The following is a 24,167-nucleotide window of genomic DNA, read 5'->3' as shown; positions in this document are numbered from 1 at the left end:
AATCACAATGCTCCATGCCCCTATTCATCTCAATGCCCCATGAACCCTGTCATCACAATGCACCATGCCCTCCATCATAATGCTTCATGCAATTGTCATCACAATGAAATCATAATGCTCCATGACCTCTCTAATCACAATGCTCCAAATCCTTGTGATCAAAATGTTCCATAAAACTTGTCATCACAACGCTCCATGATGCCTGTCATCACAATACTCCATTCCCTTTTCATCACAATGCTGCATGACTTATGTAATCACAATTCTCAATACACTTGTCATCACAATGCTCCCTGACACTTGTCATCAGAATGCACCTTGAACCCTGGCACGAAATGGATCCATGCCTTTTTCATCACAATGCCCCATGCCGTTTTCATCACAATGATCCATGCCATTTTCATCAAAATACTCCACAAGCTTGTCATCAGCATGCTCCATGATATTTGTCATCACAATTCTCCATGCACTTGTCAGCACATTGCTCCCTGACCCTTGTCATCACAATGTTCCAAGCCATTGTCATCACAATGCTCCATTAACTTTGTCATCAGAATCCTCCATGACACTTGGCATCACAGTGCTCCATGCCATTGTCATCACAATGGGCCATTACATATGTCATCACAATGCTCCCTGACACCAATCTTCACAATACTGCATGACCTGCTCTTCACAATGCTCCATGCCCTTGTCATCAAAATGCACCATTCCAACTGTCACTGCAATAATCCATGAAACTTATTAGACCAATGCTCCGTGCACTTGTCGTCACAATGCTCCATGCACTTGTTCTCACAATGCTCCATGACCCATGTCATCACAGTGTTCCGTGACTCCAGTCATCTCAATGATTCATGACCTTTGTCATCACAATTGTCCATGCCCTCGTCATCAACAGTTTCTGTGACATTTTTAACCTCAATGCTCCATGAAATTTTCATCACAATGCTCTTTGACCCTTGTCATCACAATACTCTATGCCTTTCTCAGCACAATTCTCCGTGACCGTTGTCATCACAATGCTCCATGCGCTTGTCAGCACAATGCTCCATGACCTTTTTCATCACAATTCTCAATACACTTGTCACCACAATGCTCCCTGACTCTTTTCGTCAGAATGCTCCTTGAACCCTGTCACGAAAAGGCTCCATGATGTTTTCACCACAATGCCCCATGCCATTTTCATCACAATAATCCATGCCACTGTCATCAAAATACTCCACAAGCTTGTCATCCAAATGCTCCATGAACCGAGTCATCACAATTCTCCATGCACTTGCCAGCAAAATGCTCTCTGACCCTTGTCATCACAATGTTCCAAGCCATTGTCATCACAGTGCTCCATTACCTTTGTCATCAGTATCCTCCATGACAGTTGGCATCACAATGTTCCATGCCATTGTCATCACAATGGGCCATTACATATATCATCACAATGCTCCCTGATACCTGTCTTCATAATACTGCATGACCTGGTCTTCACAATGGTCCATGCCTTTGTCATCCCAATGCGCCATTCCAACTGTCATTGCAATAATCCATGAAACTTATTAGAGCAATGTTCCATGCCCTTGTCATCACAATGCTCCATGCACTTGTTATCACAATGCTCCAAGACCCATGTCATCACAATGCTCCGTGAGTCCAGTCATCACAATGCTTCATGACCTTTGTCATCACAATGGTCCATGCCCTCATCATCAACAGTCTCTGTGACCATTTTAACCTCAAGGCTCCATGAAATTTTCGTCCCAATGATCATTGACTCTTGTCATCACAATACTCTCTGCCTTTCTCAGCACAATGCTCCATGACCGTTGTCATCACAATGCTCCATGCGCTTCTCAGCACAATGCTCCATGACACATGTCATCACAGTGCACCGTGCGCTTGCCATCACAGTGCTCCACAATCTTGTCATCACAATGCTCCATTAACCTTGTCATCACAATGCTCCATGCACTTCTCATCAATATGCTCTCTCACCACTGATATCACAATGTTACATCTCTATTCATCGCAATACTCCCCCACCCCTGTCATCACAATGTTCCATGACTCCTTTCATCACAATGCTACATGCACTTATCATCACAATGTTCGATGACCTATGACATCACAATGTTCCATAAGCCCTGTCATCAAAATGCTCCATGACACTTTTCATCAAAATGCTCCATGTCCCCTGACATCACAATGCTCCATAGCCCATGTCATTACAGTGCTCCATGACGCATGTCATCACAATTATCCATGGTCTTCTCATCACAATGCTCCACGGTCTTGCCATCACAATGCTCCATGCCCTGGTCATCACAATGCTCCATGTCCCTTGTCATCACAATTCTCCACGTCCTTGTCATCACAATGCTCCATGACAGTTTTCATCAAAATGTTACATGTTTTTGTCATCACAATTCTCCATTCACATGTCATCGGAATGTCCCATGACCCCTGTCATAGCAAGCTCCATGCCTCTGTCATCACAATGCATCACGAACTTTTCATCAAAATTCTCAATGGCCGTTGTCATCAAAATGCTCCATGACCCTTGTCATCACAATGCTCCAAGCCCTTGTCATCAGAATGCTCCATTACCTTTGTCATCACAATCCTCAATAACACTTGGCATCACAATGCTCCATACCATTGTCATCACAATGGAACATGAAATATATCATCACTATGCTCCCTGACACCTGTATTCACAATACTCCATGACCTTGTCATCACAATGTGTCATGCCCACTGTCAACACAATTATCCATGAAACTTGTCAGACCAATGCTCCATGCCCCTGTCATCACAATGCTCCATGCCATTGTCATCACAATGCTCCATGACCCCAGTTCTCACAATGCTCCGTGACTCCAGTCATCACAAGGATTCATGACCTGTGTCATCACAATGACCCATGTCCTCATCATCACAAGGCTCTGTGAACTTTGTCACCACACTGTTCCATGAACTTTTCATCACAATGCTCCGTGACACTTGTTATCACAATGCTCCGTCCCTTTGTCAACTCAATGCTCCATGACCCTTGTCATCACAATGTTCCATGGGCTTGTCAACACAGTGCTCCATGACGCATGTCATCACAATGCTCCTTGCACGTCTTATCAAAATGCTCTTTCACCACTGATATCAAAATGTTCCCTCACTTGTCATCACAATACACCCACTCCCCTGTCATCACAATGGTCCATAACCCCTGTCATGAAAATGTTCCATAACCCCTGACATCACAATGTTCCATAAGCCCTGTCATCAAAATGTTCCATAACACTTTTCATCAAATTGCTCCATGACCCTGTCATCACAATGCTCCCTGCCCTTCTCATCACAAAGCACAACACCCTTGTCATCAAAATGCTCCATGACTTTGTCATCACAAAGATCCATGATCCTTCGCATCACAATGCCTCATGTCATTGTCATCACAATGCTCCATGATCGCTCTCATCACATTGCTTCATGCCCTTGTCTTCACAAAGCTCCATGACGCATGTCATCAGAATGCTCCATGGCCTTCTCATCACAGTGCTCCATGTCCCTTGTCATCACAATTCTCCATGCACATGTCATCGCAATGCCCCATGACCCCTGTCATAGCAAGCTCCATTCCTGTGTCACCACAATGCTTCACGACCTTTTCATCAAAATTCACAATGGCCGTTGTCATCACAATGCTCCATGACCCTTGTCATCACAATGCTCCAAGCCCTTGTCATCACAATGCTCCATTACCTTTGTCATCACAATCCTCCAAATCACTTGACATCACAATGCTCCATGCCATTGTCATCACAATGGAACATGAAATATGTCATCACAATGCTCCCTGACACCTGTCTTCACAATATTCCATGCCCTAGTCATCATAATGTGCCATGCCCACAGTCAACACAATTATCCATGAAACATGTCAGACCAATGCTCCATGCCCCTGTCATCACAATGCTGCATGCCCTTGTCATCACAATGCTCCATGACACCAGTTCTCACAATGCTCCGTGACTCAAGTCATCACAAGGATTCATGACCTGTGTCATCACAATGATCCATGCCCTCATCATCACAAGGCTCTGTGAACTTTGTCACCACAATGCACCATGAAATTTTCATCACAATGCTCTTTGACCCTTGTCATCACACTACTCTAGGCCTTTCTCAGCACAATGCTCCAAGACCGTTGTCATCAAAATGCTCCATGTGTAGTCAGCACAATGCTCCATGACACATGTCATCACAATGCACCATGTGCTTGTCATCACAGTGCTCCACAATGTTGTTATCACAATGCTCCATTTACCTTGTCATCACAATGCTCCATGCACTTCTCATCAATATGCTATCTCACCACTGATATCACAATGTTACATCACTATTCATTACAATACTCCCTCAACCCTGTCATCAAAATGTTCAATGACTCCTTTCATCACAATGCTACATGCACTTATCATCACAATGTTCGATGACGTATGACATCACAATGTTCTATAAGCCATGTCATCACTATGCTCCATTACCCTTTTCATCAAAATACTCCATGTCCCCTGACATCACAGTGCTCCATAGCCCATGTCATTACAGTGCTCCATGACGCTCGTCATCACAATTATCCATGGTCTTCTCATCACAATGCTCCACGGGTCTTGCCATCACAATGCTCCATGCTTTGGTCATCACAGTGCTCCATGTCCGTTGTCATCACAATTCTCCACGTCCTTGTCATCACAATGCTCCATGACAGTTCTCATCACAGTGCTCCATGTCCCTTGTCATCACAATTCTCCATGCACATGTCATCACAATGCCCCATGACCCCTGTCATAGCAAGCTCCATTCCTGGGTCACCACAATGCTTCACGACCTTTTCATCAAAATTCTCAATGGCCGTTGTCATCACAATGCTCCATGACCCTTGTCATCACAGTGCTCCAAGCCCTTGTCTTCACAATGCTCCATTACCTTTGTCATCACAATCCTCCAAATCACTTGACATCACAATGCTCCATGCCATTGTCATCACAATGGAACATGAAATATGTCATCAAAATGCTCCCTGACACCTGTCTTCACAATATTCCATGCCCTTGTCATCACAATGTGCCATGCCCACAGTCAACAGAATTATCCATGAAACATGTCAGACAAATGCTCCATGCCCCTGTCATCACAATGCTGCATGCCCTTGTCATCACAATGCTCCATGACACCAGTTCTCACAATGCTCCGTGACTCAAGTCATCACAAGGCTTCATGACCTGTGTCATCACAATGATCCATGCCCTCATCATCACAAGGCTCTGTGAACTTTGTCAACACAATGCACCATGAACTTTTCATCACAATGCACCGTGACACTTGTTATCACAATGCTCCGTCCCTTTGTCAACTCAATGCTCTATGACCCTTGTCATCACAATGTTCCACGTGCTTGTCAGCACAGTGCTCCATGACCCATGTCATCACAATGCTCCATAAAACTTGTCATCACAATGCTCCTTGCACGTCTTATCAAAATGCTCTCTCACCACTGATATCAAAATGTTCCCTCACTAGTCATCACAATACACCCACTCCCCTGTCATCACAATGTTCCATAACCCCTGTCATGAAAATGTTCCATGACCCCTGACATCAAAATGTTCCATAACCCCTGTCATCAAAATGTTCCTTGACCATGTTCATCAAATTGCTCCATGACCCTGTCATCACAATGCTCCCTGTCCTTCTCATCAAAATGCACAACGCCCTTGTCATCAAAATGCTCCATGACTTTGTCATCACATAGAACCATGACCCTTGGCATCACAATGCTCCATGTCATTGTCATCACAATGCTCCATGATCGCTCTCATCACATTGCTTCATGCCCTTGTCGTCACAAAGCTCCATGACACATGTCATCACAATGCTCCATGGCTTTCTCATCACAGTGCTCCATGCCCTTGCCATCACAATGCTCCGTTACACCTGTCATCACAAAGCTCCATGACCCCTGTAATCACAATACTCCATGCCCCTTTTCATCTCAATGCTCCATGAGCCCTGTCATCAAAATGCACCATGCCCACCATCATAATGCTTCATGCTATTGTCATCACAATGAAATCATAATGCTCCATGACCTCTCTCATCACAATGCTCCAAGTCCTTTTGATCAAAATGTTCCATAACACCTATCATCACAACGCCCCATGACGCTCGTCATCACAATTATCCATGGTCTTCTCATCACAATGCTCCATGACTTTTGTCACCACAATGCTCAATACCCTTGTCATCACAATGCTCCCTGACACTTGTCGTCAGTATGCTCCTTGAACCCTGTGATGACAAGGCTCCATGGCCTTCTCATCCCAATGCTCCATGCCCTTGTCATCACAGTGCTCCACAACCCCTGTAATCACAATGCTCCATGCCCCTTTTCATCAGAATGTTCCATGAGACATATCATCACAAGGCTCCATGGTCTTCTCATCACAATGCTTTAGTACCTTGTCATCTCAATGCTCCATGACACCTGTCATCACAATACTCCATGAAAATTTTCAGCTCAATGCTCCATGAACTTCTCATCACAATGCTCCATGACCCCTGTCATCCCAACGCTCCATATCCCTTGTCATCAAAATACTCCATGAATATTTCATCCCAATGCTCCATGACCCTTGTCATCACAATTATCCATGCCCTTGTCACCCCAATGCTCCTTGACCCCTGTATTCACAATGCTCCGTGACACTTGTCATCACAGAGTTCCATGGCACCTGTCATCACAAAGCTCCATGCCTTTGTCAGCAAAATGCTACATGACCTTGTCATTACAATGCTCTATGCACTTGTCATCACAATACTCCATTACCATTGTCATCACAATCCTCCATGAACACTGGGATCACATTGTTTCATGACCTTGTCATCACAGTGCTCCATGCTCCTTGAAATAAAAATGATCCATGACCTCTGTCATCACAAAGCTCCATTTCCTTGTCATCAATATGCTCCATGACCAATATCATCACAATGCTCCATGACCACAGTCATCACAACACTCCATGACACCTGACAACACAATGATCCGGGACTCTTGTCATCACAATGCCCCATTACCTAGTCATCAAAATGCTCCATGACACCTGTCATCACAATACACCATGAATATATTCAGCCCAAACTCCATGACCCTTGTCATCAAAATGATCCGTGCCCTAGTCATCCCAATGCTCCATGACCTCTGTATTCACAATGCTCTGTGACAGGTGTCATCACAGTGCGCCATGACACCTTTCATCACAATGCTCCATGCCTTTTCAGCAAAATGCTTCATGACCTTGTCATTACAATGCTCTATGCGCTTGTCATCACAATACTCCATTACCTTTGTCATCACAATCCTCCATGAACCTTGGGATCACATTGCTTCATGCCCTTGTCACCACAATGCTCCATGCTCCTTGAAATCAAAATGATCCATGACCTCTGTCATCGCAATGCTTCAAACCCTTGTGATTACAATGTTCCATAACACTTGTCATAACAACGCTCCATGATGCCTGTCATCACAATACTCCATGCCCTTATCATCACAATGTTCCATGACCTTTGTCATCACAATTCTCAATACACTTGTCATCACAATGCTCCCTGACCCTTGTCGTCAGAATGAGCATTGAACCCTGTCAAGAAAAGCCTCCATGCTGTTTTCATCACAAAGCCCCATGCCATTTTCCTCACAATAATCCATGCCATTGTCATCAAAATACTCCACAAGCTTGTCATCCAGATGCTCCATGACCCTTGTCATCACAATTCTCCATGCACTTGTCAGCACAATGCTCCCAGACCCTTGCCATCACAATGCTCCAAGCCACTGTCATCACAATGCTCCATTACCTTTGTCATCAAAATCCACCATGACAATTGGCATTACAATGCTCCATGGCATTGTCATCACAATGGGCCATTACATATGTCATCACAATGCTCCCTGACAACAGTCTTCACAATACTGCATGACCTGGTCTTCACAATGCTCCATGCCCTTGTCATCACAATGCACCATTCCAACTGTCTCTGCAATAATCCATGAAACTTTTTAGACCAATGATCCATGCCATTGTCATCAAAATGCTCCATGCCCTTGTTATCACAATGCTCCGTAACTACAGTCATCACAATGCTTCATGACCTTTGACATCACCATGGTCCATGCCCTCGGCATCAACAGTCTCTGTGACTTTTTAACCTCAATGCTCCATGAAATTTTCATCACAATGCTATTTGACCCTTGTCATCACAATATTCTATGCCTTTCTCAGCACAATGCTCCATGACACATGTCATCACAGAGCACCATGCGCTTGCCATCACAGTGCTCCACAATCTTGTCATCACAATGCTCCATTAACCTTGTCATCACAATGCTCCATGCACTTCTCATCAATATGCTCTCTCACCACTGATATCACAATGTTACATCACTATTCATTACAATACTCCCTCACCCCTGTCATCACAATGCTCCATGACTCCTGTCATCACCATGCTACATGCACTTATCATCAAAATGTTCGATGACCTATGACATCACAATGTTCCATAACCCCTGTCATCAAAATGCTCCATGACCCTTTTCATCAAAATGCTCCATGTCCCCTGACATCACAATGCTCCAAAGCCCTTGTCATTACAGTGCTACATGACGCTCGTCATCACAATTATCCATGGTCTTTTCATCACAATGCTCCACGGTCTTGCCATCACAATAAACCATGCCCTGGTCATCACACTGCTCCATGTCCCTTGTCATCACAATTCTCCACGTCCTTGTCATCACAATGCTCCATGACAGTTCTCATCACAATGTTACATGCTTTTGTCATCACAATTCTCCATGCACATGTCATCGCAATGCCCCATGACCCCTGTCATAACAAGCTCCATGCCTTTGTCATCACAATGCTTCACGAAATTTTCATCAAAATTCTCAATGGCCGTTGTCATCAAAATGCTCCAAGACCCTTGTCATCACAATGCTCCATTACCTTTGTCATCACAATCCTCCAAAACACTTGACATCACAATGCTCCATGCCATTGTCATCACAATGGAACATGAAATATGTCATCACAATGCTCCCTGACACCTGTCTTCACAATACTGCATGATCTTGTCATCACAATGTGCCATGCCCACTGTAAAAAATTATCCTTGAAACTTGTCAGGCCAATGCTCCATGCCCCTGTCATCACAATGCTCCATGCCCTTGTCATCACAATGCTCCATGACCGCACTTCTCACAGTGCTCCTTGACTTCAGTCATCACAAGGCTTCATGACCTGTGTCATCACAATGATCCATGCCCTCATCATCACAAGGCTCTGTGAACTTTTTCACCACAATGCTCCATGAACTTTTCATCACAATGCTCCGTGACACTTGTTACCACAATGCTACATCCCTTTGTCAACTCAATGCTCCATGACCCTTGCCATCACAATGTTCCATGACCTTTGTCATCACAATTCTCAATACACTTGTCATCACAATGCTCCCTGACTCTTGTGGTCAGAATGCTCCTTGAACCCTGTCACGAAAAGGCTCCATGCCGTTTTCATCACAATGCCCCATGCCATTTTCATCACAATAATCCATGCCTTTGTCATCAAAATACTCCACAAGCTTGTCATCCAAATGCTCCATGACCCGTGTCTTCACAATTCTCCATGCAATTGCCAGCACAATGCTCCCTGACACTTGTCATCACAATGCTCCAAGCCATTGTCATCACAATGCTCCATTAACTTTGTCATCAGAATCCTCCATGACACTAGGCATCACAATGCTCCATGCCATTGTCATCACAATGGGCCATTACATATATCATCACAATGCTCCCTGACACCAGTCTTCACAATACTGCATGACCTGGTCTTCACCATGCTCCATGCCCTTGTCATCACAATGCGCCATTCCAACTGTCATTGCAATAATCCATGAAATGTATTAGAACAATTTTCCATGCCCCTGTCATCACAATGCTCCATGCCCTTGTCATCACAATGCTCCAAGCCATTGTCATCACAATGCTCCATTACCTTTGTCATCAGAATCCTCCATAACACTTGGCATCACAATGCTCCATGCCATTGTCATCACAATGGGCCATTTCATATGTCATCACAATGCTCCCTGACACCAGACTTCACAATACTGCATGAACTCGTCTTCACAATGTTCCATGCCCTTGTTATCACAATACTCCATGACCCATGTCATCACAATGCTCCGTGTGTCCAGTCATCACAGTGCTTCATGACCTTTGTCATCACAATGGTCCATGACCTCGTCAGCAACAGTTTCTGTGACCTTTTTAACCTCAGTGCTCTATGAACTTTTCATCACAATGCTCTTTGACCCTTGTCATCACAATACTCTATGCCTTTCTCAGCACAATGCTCCATGACCGTTGTCATCACAATGCTACATGCGCTTGTGAGCACAATGCTCCATGACCCCTGTCTTAGCAAGCTCCGTGCCTCTGTCATCACAATGCTTCACGACCATTTCATCAAAATTCTCAATGGCCGTTGTCATCAAAATGCTCCATGACCCTTGTCATCACAATGTTCCATGCACTTGTCAGCGCTGTGCTCCACGACCCATGTCATCACAATGCTCCATAAACCTTGTCATCACAATGCTCCTTGCACGTCTTATCAAAATGCTCTCTCACCACTGATATCATAATGTTCCCTCACTAGTCATCACAATACAACCACTCCAGTGTCATCACAATGGTCCATAACCCCTGTCATGAAAATGTTCCATGACCCCTGACATCACAATGTTCCATAAACCCTGTCATCAAAATTTTCCATGACCCTTTTCATCAAATTGCTCCATGATCCTGTCATCACAATGCTCCCTTCCTTTCTCGTCACAATGCACCACGCCCTTGTCATCAAAATTCTCCATGATTTTGTCATCACAAAGAACCATGACCCTTGGCATCACAATGCTCCATGTCATTGTCATCACAATGCTCCATGATCGCTCTCATAACATTGATCCATGCCCTTGTCATCACAAAGCTCCATGATGCATGTCATCAGAATGCTCCATGGCCTCCTCATCACAGTGCTCCATGCACTTGCCATCACAATGCTCCATTACACCTGTCATCACAATGTTCCAAGACTACTGTAATCACAATGCTCCATGCCCCTATTCATCTCAATGCCCCATGAACCCTGTCATCACAATGCACCATGCCCTCCATCATAATGCTTCATGCAATTGTCATCACAATGAAATCATAATGCTCCATGACCTCTCTAATCACAATGCTCCAAATCCTTGTGATCAAAATGTTCCATAAAACTTGTCATCACAACGCTCCATGATGCCTGTCATCACAATACTCCATTCCCTTTTCATCACAATGCTGCATGACTTATGTAATCACAATTCTCAATACACTTGTCATCACAATGCTCCCTGACACTTGTCGTCAGAATGCACCTTGAACCCTGTCACGAAATGGATCCATGCCTTTTTCATCACAATGCCCCATGCCGTTTTCATCACAATGATCCATGCCATTTTCATCAAAATACTCCACAAGCTTGTCATCAGCATGCTCCATGATATTTGTCATCACAATTCTCCATGCACTTGTCAGCACATTGCTCCCTGACCCTTGTCATCACAATGCTCCAAGCCATTGTCATCACAATGCTCCATTAACTTTGTCATCAGAATCCTCCATGACACTTGGCATCACAATGCTCCATGCCATTGTTATCACAATGGGCCATTACATATGTCATCACAATGCTCCCTGACACCAATCTTCACAATACTGCATGACCTGCTCTTCACAATGCTCCATGCCTTGTCATCAAAATGCACCATTCCAACTGTCACTGCAATAATCCATGAAACTTATTAGACCAATGCTCCGTGCACTTGTCATCACAATGCTCCATGCACTTGTTATCACAATGCTCCATGACCCATGTCATCACAGTGCTCCGTGACTCCAGTCATCTCAATGATTCATGACCTTTGTCATCACAATTGTCCATGCCCTCGTCATCAACAGTTTCTGTGACATTTTTAACCTCAATGCTCCATGAAATTTTCATCACAATGCTCTTTGACCCTTGTCATCACAATACTCTATGCCTTTCTCAGCACAATTCTCCGTGACCGTTGTCATCACAATGCTCCATGCGCTTCTCAGCACAATGCTCCATGACCTTTTTCATCACAATTCTCAATACACTTGTCACCACAATGCTCCCTGACTCTTTTCGTCAGAATGCTCCTTGAACCCTGTCACGAAAAGGCTCCATGATGTTTTCACCACAATGCCCCCTGCCATTTTCATCACAATAATCCATGCCATTGTCATCAAAATACTCCACAAGCTTGTCATCCAAATGCTCCATGAACCGAGTCATCACAATTCTCCATGCACTTGCCAGCACAATGCTCTCTGACCCTTGTCATCACAATGCTCCAAGCCATTGTCATCACAATGCTCCATTACCTTTGTCATCAGAATCCTCCATGACAGTTGGCATCACAATGTTCCATGCCATTGTCATCACAATGGGCCATTACATATGTCATCACAATGCTCCCTGATACCTGTCTTCATAATACTGCATGACCTGGTCTTCACAATGGTCCATGCCTTTGTCATCCCAATGCGCCATTCCAACTGTCATTGCAATAATCCATGAAACTTATTAGACCAATGTTCCATGCCCTTGTCATCACAATGCTCCATGCCCTTGTTATCACAATGCTTCGTGACTACAGTCATCACAATGCTTCATGACATTTGTCATCACAATAGTCCATGCCCTCGTCATCAACATTCTCTGTGACCTTTTTAACCTCAATGCTCCATGAAATCTTCATCACAATGCTCTTTGACACTTGTCATCACAATACTCTATGCCTTTCACAGCCCAATGCTCCATGACTGTTGTCATCACAATGCTCCATGCCCTTGTCAGCACAATGATCCATGACACGTCATCACAATGCACCATGCGCTTGTCATCACAGTGCTCCACAATCTTGTCATCACAATGCTCCATTAACCTTGTCATCACAATGCTCCATGCACTTCTCATCAATATGCTCTCTAACCACTGATATCACAATGTTACATCACTATTCATTACAATACTCCCTCACCCCTGTCATCACAATGTTCCATGACTCCTGTCATCACAATGCTACATGCACTTATCATCACAATGTTCGATGACGTATGACATCACAATATTCCATAACCCCTGTCATCAAAACGCTCCATGACCTTTTTCATCAAAATTCTCCATGTCCCTGGACATCACAATGCTCCATAGCCCTTGTCATTACAGTGCTCCATGACGCTCGTCATCACAATTATCCATGGTCTTCTCATCACAATTCTCCACGGTCTTGCCATCACAATGCTCCATGCCATGGTCATCACAATGCTCCATGTCCCTTGTCATCACAATTCTCAAAGTCCTTGTCATTACAAAGCTCCATGACAGTTCTCATCACAATGTTACATGCTTTTGTCATCACAATTCTCCATGCACATGTCATCGCAATGCCCCATGACACCTCTCATAGCAAGCTCCATGCCTTTGTCATCACAGTGCTTCACGACATGTTCATCAAATTTCTCAATGGCCGTTGTTATCACAATGCTCCATGAATCTTGTCATCACAATGCTCCAAGCCCTTGTCATCACAATGCTCCATGCCATTGTCATCACAATGGAACATGAAATATGTCATCACAATGCTCCCCGACACCTGTCTTCACAATTCTGCATAACCTTGTCATCACATTGTGCCATGACAAATGTCAACAAAATTATCCATGAAACTTGTCAGACCAATGCTCCATGCCCCTGTCATCACAATGCTCCATACCCTTGTCATCACAATGCTCCATGACCCCAGTTATCACAATGCTCCGTGACTCCAGTCATCACAAGGCCATATGAAATGTGTTATCACAATGATCCATGCCCTCATCATCACAAGGCTCTGTGAACTTTGTCACCACAATGCTCCATGAACTTTTCATCACAATGCTCCATGACACTTTTTACCACAATGCTCCATCCCTTTGTAAACTCAATGCACCATGAACCTTGTCATCACAATGTTCCTTGTGCTTGTCAGTGCAGTGCTCCATGACCCATGTCATCACAATGCTCCATAAACCTTGTCATCACAATGCTCCTTGTACGACTTATCAAAATGCTCTCTCACCACTGATATCAAAATGTTCCCTCACTAGTCATCACAATACACCCAATCCCCTGTCATCACAATGGTCCATAACCCCTGTCATGAAAATGTTCCATGACCCCTGATATCACAATGTTCCATAACCTCTGTCATCAAAATGTTCCATCACCATTTTCATCAAATTGCTCCATGACCCTGTCATCACAATGCTCCCTGCCCTTCTCATCACAATGCACAACGCCCTTGTCATCAAAATGCTCCACGACTTTGTCATCACAAAGAAACATGACCCTTGGCATCACAACACTCCAGTACCTTGTCATCACAATGCTCCAAGACACCGGTCATCACAATACTCCATGAATATTTTCAGCCAAGTGCTCCATGACTTTCTCATCACAATGCTCCATGACCCCTGTCATTACAATGCTCCATGACCCCTGTCATCACATCGCTCCATGTCCCTTGTCATCAAAATACTCCATGAACATTTCCATCCCAATGCTCCATGACACTTGTCATCACAATGATCCATGCTCTACTCATCCCAGTGCTCCATGACCCCTTTATTCAAAATGCTCCGTGACGCTTGTCATCACAGTGCTCCATGACACCTGTCATGACAATGCTCCATGCTTTTGTCAGCAAAATGCTACATGACCTTGTCATTACAATTCTCTGTGCACTTGTCATCACAGTACTCCATTACCATTGTCATCACAATCCTCCATGAACCTTGGGATCACATTGATTCATGCCCTTGTCATCACAATGCTCCATGCTCCTTGTAATCAAAATGATCCATGACCTCTGTCATCACTATGCTCCAAACCCTTGTGATCACAATGTTCCATAACACTTGTTATCACAGCGCTCCATGATGCCTGTCATCACAATACTCCATGTACTTTTCATCACAATGCTCCATGACCTTTGTCATCACAATTCTCAGTACACTTGTCATCACAATGCTCCTTGACACTTGTCGTCAGAATGCTCCTTGAATCCTGTCATGAAAAGGCTCCATGCCTTTTTCATCACAATGTCCCATGCCGTTTTCATCACAATGCTCCATGCCATTGTCATCAAAATACTCCACAAGCTTGTCATCAGAATGCTCCATTACCTTTGTCATCACAATTCTCCATGCACTTGTCAGCACAATGCTCCCTGACCGTTGTCATCACAATGCTCCAAGCCATTGTCATCACAATGCTCCATTACCTTTGTCATCAGAATCCTCCATGACACTTGGCATCACAATACTGAATGCCATTGTCATCACAATGGGCCATTACATATGTCATCACATTGCTCCCTGACACCTGTCTTCACAATACTGCATGACCTGGTCTTCTCAATTCTCCATGCCCTTGTCATCACAATGCACCATTCCAACTGTCATTGCAATAATCCATGAAACTTATTAGACAAATGCTCCGTGCACTTGTCATCACAATGCTCCATGCCCTTGTTATCACAATGCTCCATGACCCATGTCATCACAATGCTCCGTGACTCCTGTCATCTCACTGATTCATGACCTTTGTCATCACAGTGGTCCATGCCCTCGTCATCAACAGTCTCTGTGACCTTTTTAACCTCAATGCTCAATGAAATTTTCATCACAATGCTCTTTGACCCTTGTCATCACAATACTGTATGCCTTTCTCAGCACAATGCTCCATGACTGTTGTCATCACAATGTTCCATGCGCTTGTCAGCACAATGCTCCATGACACATGTCATCACAATGCACCATGCGCTTGTCATCACAGTGCTCCACAATCTTGTTATCACAGTGCTCCATTAACCTTGTCATCACAATGCTCCACGCACTTCTCACCAATATGCTCTCTCACCAATGATATCACAATGTTACATCACTATTCATCACAATACTCCCTCACCCCTGTCATCACAATGCTACATACACTTATCATCACAAAGTTCGATGACCTATGACATCACAATGTTCCATAAGCCCTGTCATCAAAATGCTCCATGAACCTTTTCATCAGAACGCTCCATGTCCCCTGACATCACAATGCTCCATACCCCTTGTCATTACAGTGCTCCATGTTGCTCTTCATCACAATTATCCATGGTCTTCTCATCACAATGCTCTACGGTCTTGCCATCACAATGCTCCATGCCCTGGTAATCACAGTTCACCAAGTTCTTGGCATCAATATGTTCTATGACACTTCTTATCACAGTGTTACATGCTATGTCAGCACAATACTACACAATCTTGTCATCAGAATGCTCCATGACCCCTGTCATCACAATACTCCATGAACATTTTCAGCCTAATGCTCCATGACATTCTTATCGCAATGCTCCATGACCAATATCGTCACAATGCTCCATGACCACTGTCATCACAACACTCCATGACACCTGACAACACAATGATCCGGGACTCTTGTCATCACAATGCACCATTACCTAGGCATCACAATGCTCCATGAACCCTATCATCACAATACTCCATGAATATATTCAGCCCAAACTCCATGACCCATGTCATCAAAATGATCAATGCCCTGGTCATCCCAATGCTCCATGACCTCTGTATTCACAATGTTCTGTGACGCTTTTCATCACAGTGCTCCATGACACCTGTCGTCACAATGCTCCATGCCTTTGTCAGCAAAATGCTACATGACCTTGTAATTACAATGCTCTATGCGCTTGTCAACAGAATATTCCATTACCATTGTCATCACAATCCTCCATGAACCTTGGGATCACATTGCTTCATGCCCTTTTCATCACAATGCTCCATGCCCCTTGAAATCAGAATGATCCATGACCTCTGTCATCACAATGCTCCAAACCCTTGTGATCACCATGTTCCATAACACTTGTCATCACAACGCCCCATGACGCTCGTCACCACAATTATCCATGGTCTTCTCATCACAATGCTCTATGAACATTGTCATTACAATGCTCAATACCCCTGTCATCACAATGCTCCCGGACACTTGTCCTCAGTATCATCCATGAACCCTGTCATGACAAGGCTCCATGCCATTTTCATCACAATGTTCCATGTCCTTTTCCTCACAGTGCTCCAAGCCCCCTGTAATCACAATGCTCCATGCCCTTGTCATCACAGAACTCCGTGATGCATGTCATCAGAACTCTCCCTGGCCTTCTCATCCCATGCTCCATGCCCTTGTCATCACAATGCTCCTCAACCCCTGTAATCACAATGGTCCATGCCTCTTTTCATCAGAATGCTCCATGAGACTTGTCATCATAAGGCTCCATGGTCTTCTCATCACAATGCTGCAGTACCTTGTCATCACAATGATAAATGACACCTGTCATCACAATACTCCATGAACATTTTCAGCCCAATGCTCCATGACCTTCTCATCACAATGCTCCATGACCACTGTCATCACAACGCTCCATGAACCCTGACAACACAATGATCCGGGACTCTTGTCATCAAAATGCTCCATGTGCTTGCCATCCCACTGCTCCATGACAGCTTTAATCACAATGCTCCGTGACGCTTGTCATCACAGTGTTCCATGAGCATTGTCATCACAATGCTCCATGCCTTTGTCAGCAAAATGCTACATAATCTTGTCATCACAACGCTCCATGAGTTGGTCATCACAATCCTCCATGACCCTTGGGATCACATTGCTTCATGTCCTTGTCATATCTCTCTTGCCTTTCTGGTTTTTACAGATTTTCGGATGTCCCATTTGACCGCTGGGTAGTGACAATACTTTGTAGTGTGGATTTGCATTGCACGCTTGCTTGATTGGCCAAAAAGGGTGTATGCATTTTCTCCTGAATATATTCAGGAGAAAAGCCATACGCCGTTTTTGGCCAAGTGCATCACTGTCGAAGTTGTGATGCTTTTCCTGTGCTTTAAAGGCGATTCCAATTTACCTCATGAAATATGTTTTGTGCAATTCTGCCTCATTTTAAAGTCCGCTTCGTTCCCTTCTCCCAACAGATTTTTGGAAGAGAGTAGTCCTTTATAACTCTGCAGGTTTGTGAATTGCTGTGCCCCTGAGCTCCAATTTTCAAATCCCATTTTTGGGAGCTGACCGCAAATCCACAATTTTGCTTCAGGACCTATACTGGTTCCAGGGGTGGCTATACTGTTCCCTACGGGTGGCTGAGGCTTTGGTTAATTCTTCTTCCTGACGGGAATTTAGAGTGACATGTGCCGTCCAAATGCCTACATCTACTCTCTGATTGGTTCTCCCTCTTCCCTTTCATCCTTTGCACAATTAGCAAACTGTGCGAACCAGGATGTTATAGGGGTTAACTCGCCTAAGTTGGGAGTTTGATAGTAAGGCAGTTGGAATGCCAACCTGGAGCACAAGGAGAGGAAAAATTGGGAGACTTTTAGAAACCTTTCGCCATCACAGTGTGTCCATTCTCTAGGTTTCCCATACGTGTTATAACTGTATTGATATTCCCCTCTACCTGGAGATTTGGGACCCATGGAATGGTGTCATGCATTACTACTTTACAGGATCTGCATTTTCTCTCCCAATCTCACCAGTCCTCTCAGTTCCAAGTGTCCAGCCTTATGTCTCATCCAGTTGTCTTTGCAGATAGGGTCATTCCAGGTTTCATCAGAACCCCTGAAGGAATTGTGTAAGAATTTCGCTCTTTTTTGTTTGGTTTTTGAAATTCATTTTTATAATGGGGTTGAGCTGATTTTCACTGACGTGTTTATGCCGGTCTAGACACACTTGATTCCCTTACGGAGACATATCAATACATAGGTTTTAAGATTCTTACTAGTCAGATATATTTCTCTTAGGGGAATAGGGGTTTTGAGTCCCGTTCACTGAGGAAGGTGTAGGTCTTGTCTCTTCTGTATTTGGTTTATGGAATGTTACCTGTGCTAATTTCAAACTCTGGTTTTATGCATCACCCCACCTCTCCTTTCCCTTTAAGCAGGCATAAGAGTGTTTTCTAAATGTGAGACTCTGTTCTCTTTCTTAATTCAGTTCATGTGTTGTGATGTTGACATTCCCTCTGTAAGTGATATCTTATGATAAGATTCTTTTTTCTGTGTGACTAATTTCATTTAGAATCATCATACCTAAATCCACTCATTATGCTGCTCTTGGCCTTATGACATTGATTTCACGTTTGAGTGATATTCCGTTGTACAGAATTACCACAAGTTCTTTATGCATTTCTCTTTTTATTGGGATAATTTAGGTGTACCGAAGTTGAGGTTCTTGTATGCAGAGCAGCCCTAAGCTTTGGGGTGCCTTTGTCTTGTCGATATTTAGTCTTCCCAAGTTATATGCCCATGAGTTGAAGTCCCCTTTGCTCGGGGACTTTGTATTTTAGATGTTTTAGGAAACAGCATGCACTTCTTCAGAGTGGCTCTTGGATATTTATACCCCACCCATCCGCGTGACTAGGCTCCCTGTTCTCCATGGCCTCTCCTGCATTTCTGGTTTGTACACATTTTTTGGATGGCCTTTCTAAGCAGTGTATATTGAGACTTCTTTGTTGTGCGGATTTGCATTTCCCGCTTGCTTGTTTGGCCGAAAACTCTGTATGTGTTTTATTTTCCTGAAGATTTCACGAAAAAAACACATACACCGTTTTGCCCAACTGCATCATTTTAGAAATTCTGCTGCTTTTCATATGCTTTAAATGTGAGTACAATCTACCTTTTGAAATCTGTTTCCTGCAATTCTGCCTCTCATTCAGATCCTCTTCGTTGCCTTACCTTAATATATTTTTGGACGTTGGTTATCATTTATATCTTTGCAGGTCTTTGAATTGTCTGCTCCTGAGCTCTATTTTGCAACTCGCTTTTTTTGTGAGCTGGCCGCCAAACCATTGGATTGCTTCAGGCCCTATTCTGGTTCTGAGGAGGCAGGTTGAGCCTTTGGTTAATTCTTGTTCCTAATAGGAAATTAGAGTGGCATGTTGCTGTCCGAACACCTAAGACTTGTCTCTAAATTTATCTCATCCTTCCGCTTCTTCCTCTGGACAAATTCCAAACTGTGTGCAAGAGGATGTTGACGGTGCTGATATCCCCAATTGAGGAGATTGTTAGGAAAGATGCTGGAGGGTTGAACCCGAGCACCAGGCGGTGAGGAGATGAGGTGCCTTTTCCAAACTCTTTCCGATCAAACGGTGTAACATCCTCTAGGTGTGGCAGGCATGTTTTAGCTGTAGGAATGGTCCCGTGCATGTAAGGAGAACACCAGGTATTTTTCAAAATCAGTGCCTCCCTGAACCCCAAACTGGGGAATTTTTAAGCTACGGCTACACGTATGTCCATTAAGGGCCTTGGGAAATAGGCAGAGCCCAAACTTTAGGTGATTGAAATCTTCAGGGTCAGAAGCGCTCACCATCAGCCTTGCTTAGGTTACATTTTATCTGTCATTGATAGATGATGTGAATAAAAATATCGATTCCTTTTCAGATTACTTCCCCTTTTAGGTTATTGCAAAATATTCAGTGTAGTTCCCTGTGCTATACAGTAGTTCCTTGTTGATGATCTATTTTATACATAGCAGTGTGTATGTGTTAATCCCAAACTGTTAATTTATCCCTTCTCCTACCTTTCCCCTTTGGTAATAATAAATTATAAGATTTTATACTTCTCAGAAATGGGGGAACTGAAAGAGAGGTATCATTTTCAATGGAAAAGCATTAAAAACAAGATTGAAGCTTCAGCCAAGAGTATTCAATGTACATACATGGAAATAAATCACTTCATTTCTCTAATGTTGACCTGACAAATAAGACAGACATCTTCACTGAACTTGCTTATAGTAAAGTGATGGAAATATCAAATGTAAGTCTTAGAAACAGCTTATTTTACCCGAGCATTATACACTGCTCTATGTTAACTACAGTTTGGCTCACACATCTGTTCATTGAAGTTACAATATTCTCAATTTCTGTTACTGATCCTCCAGAGTGGACCCCAACAGGAGTCCCCGTGCCCAGTGTCATTGGAGCCAACAGATCAAGACTGAGTATGGTTCAGAAGCAAAGGAACATTATTTTGAAAACAGAATGGAGAGGTGAGAGCGTGCACTCCCCCACTGGCTGTGGGCTGGGCTGCTGTGTAGGGATCCCGGCAGCGTCAGTGGGAGGGAGGGGATGGAGCTCTCGAGGGCTGGGTTGGCTGCAGCTCAGGCTCTATGCCACGGAGTCTGCATGGGACCCCGCTAGCTGAGGTGTCGACCCAGCCATTCTGTTGTAGAAAATCGGGTCTGAAACGCCAGGTGTGGGACCTCTGCATGCGGAACCCTAGGAGCACGTGAAATTAGACAAAGCACAAAGGAAAAACAGGTTAGACTTTATTTTATTGCCCAGATTCTCTTTTTATCTCCCAGGAATTTTTAATGAACGTTGCCGGAGACAAACACCTCCTCTGCTTTTTGTTCTGTTCCACATTCTTGGGGTGTTGAGGGTGCAGACCCCTCTTTTGTAACTGCTTCATGCTATGCTGGGAGCCCTGATACCTGGGGGGAGGGGCAAAACGTCTCCCCACCAGCCTCCAGGTGAGGTTGATTGTCCCAAGGCCTCCTGCCTCACTTTTCGTCCGCCTGAGCACCAGCATTGAAGTGTTATAGATTCTAATGACCTTTAAGGGTCCAGGAAAGAGATGTGCAGAGATGCTTAGGTGGCAGGTTTCAGCCCACACCACATTTGTTCGGCGACCTTAGGAAGATGGTTTTTGTCAGCCTAGATGCTCTGACCAGTAGTCTGTGCTTTCTTTAATTAGGTACCTGAATTAATGTACAAACAGCACCATGTGTCAGAGCCTTGCCCGCACAACTCCCAGACAGTCCAGGGTCAGTGGTGATCCAGGACCATGACGTCCACTGAGACAACGGCCTTTAGATGTAGCCAGCAGTCCAGCCGGTCATATTGGCCACCATCACCGTGTTGTCTGTAGGGTTTTCTATGGTGAAAGCGTGATATATATTTCCCCCTCCAAGCTTATTAGCTCCCATGTGGGTGCAGTAAGTCCTGCAAGCAGTAGACTGCTCTTTCGGGGCACAGTCTTGTTTTCTGAGAGAAACTCCAGGTCAAATGATGGTCACACAAGTCATCTTGGGGGCCCGTTGCCCCCATTTGTATCTCTGGAGGTTGGAGTTGGAGGACCTCCTCACTCAAGGTGAGTGTGTCCACAGAGCGACCCCTGCAACTTCAGGGCATGATGGGTTGTTAGGATCACCACATGGGTTCCTTTTCCCTTAGGAGGGAGCTGGCCTTGTGGGCTGCTGATTTCCAGCTTTTTAGATACCCCAGTATCCTGGCCTGATGAGTCGGTGGCAAAGCCCTTGGTGACTATAGTTTATCATACCTGAAGGGCATTCTTGTGTTGCTCCATTTCAAGTGGTCCCAGTTTTAGCACTAAGGCTCCAAGGGCTATTAACCTTTGACCGGGTATGTAAAAGCCAAATGTTTAGCTAAATTAGGGAGTTCCTGGGCAAGGGTCTGAATTGACTGCTCTTTCCATTCTTGAGAGGCTGCTTCTGGATTCTATTCAAAAGGATCATCATCATTTCATGTCAGTGTTTCATATAGAGGCCCAGGTATTAGACTGTAGTTAGGGATCCAGATGCAGAAAACCTTGGCCTCCCCAGGAACCCCTAAGCTGTCTTCTAGTTTTAGAAGAGGTAAGGCTGCAAATGGCTTCTTCCCTATCCTGGGATGCATTTCTCTGAATATCTGTGAGAATGAAGCCCAGGCATGTCACCTTAGCCTGGGATATTTGAGCCTTTTTCTTGGACAACTTCTATCCTTTCTTGGCTAGGTAGTTCAGAGGCGTCTTTAGTAGGCCTGGCGATCAGAATGTCATCTTCATATTGAAGGAGGGTTCCCTTTTACAGAGGTAGAACTTTTAGGTCTTTAGAGGACATTTCCCCAATGATGGTGTGGGGATTTTTGAACCATTGGGGCAGGACGGCCCAGCATTATTGCTTTTGTTTCAGGTTGTGTCCTGCCACTCACAAGCCAAAAATTCTTGTGACTCTGAGATGAATGGAATACAGAAGAAGGCATCATTGAAGTCTAATACAGAATGTCATGGCCTGGTGGATGGTAGAATGACCAGCAGGGTGTAGGAAATAGGAGCTACTGGATATATAACCTCGGTGGCTTCACTGACTGTCCTGATATATTTTACCAGGTCTCCAGCAGCCCATGGGGCTCTCGTGGTTAGGCCAATCCCAGGATATGGAGCTCACCTGGGCTGCACCCTCCACCCCCACAGCCCACGGGGCTCTCGTGGTCAAGTCCCTCCCGCGGTATGGAGCTCACCTGTGCAGCTACCCAGCAGCCCATGGGGCTCTCATAATCAGGCCCTTCCCAGGATACGGAACTCCCCTGGGCAGGTACCCCAGCAGGGCTGGACACACAGGAACTGTGCACATAGCCCACCTTGCAGAGAACCCCCAGCTCACCTGTCACTCACAGCTGACACAGAACACCTCAGAGCAGGACTTGAACTAACAAACAGCAGCTCTGACAGGTCTGTGACCCTGGCTATCACTCTGTGCAGCCTCTCTCTGCCTGGTCCTCCAGACACTTGCACTGCAGCCAGGGCACCAGGCCTCTGTCTCCACCCACGATCACTCCTCTCCCTGACTCCTGGGTTCTTCTCATTAGGATAGGGTCTTCTTGAAGTTGTTTTCCACTCATGGAACAGATAAAATGGTAAGAAAACAAGCCGCAGCTGCAGCCCCTTGTCTATCCTAACTCTCAAGAGCCCACACCTGTTCCTTAGGCGTGGCCCGTTTAGCAAGGTTCATTTTGTGCAACTGTGAGCCCCTGAGGGATGAGGATTTGCTGATTTGGGCAGCCTGACACTGCCTGCCAGCCCTCCCCATGTG

This window comes from Mesoplodon bidens, assembly GCF_964165515.1.
Source record: "Mesoplodon bidens genome assembly, contig: HAP1_SCAFFOLD_55, whole genome shotgun sequence".
Classification (NCBI taxonomy): Eukaryota; Metazoa; Chordata; class Mammalia; order Artiodactyla; family Ziphiidae; genus Mesoplodon; species Mesoplodon bidens.
The sequence above is the reverse complement of the archived record's forward strand: the minus strand, read 5'-3'. Positions refer to the sequence as shown.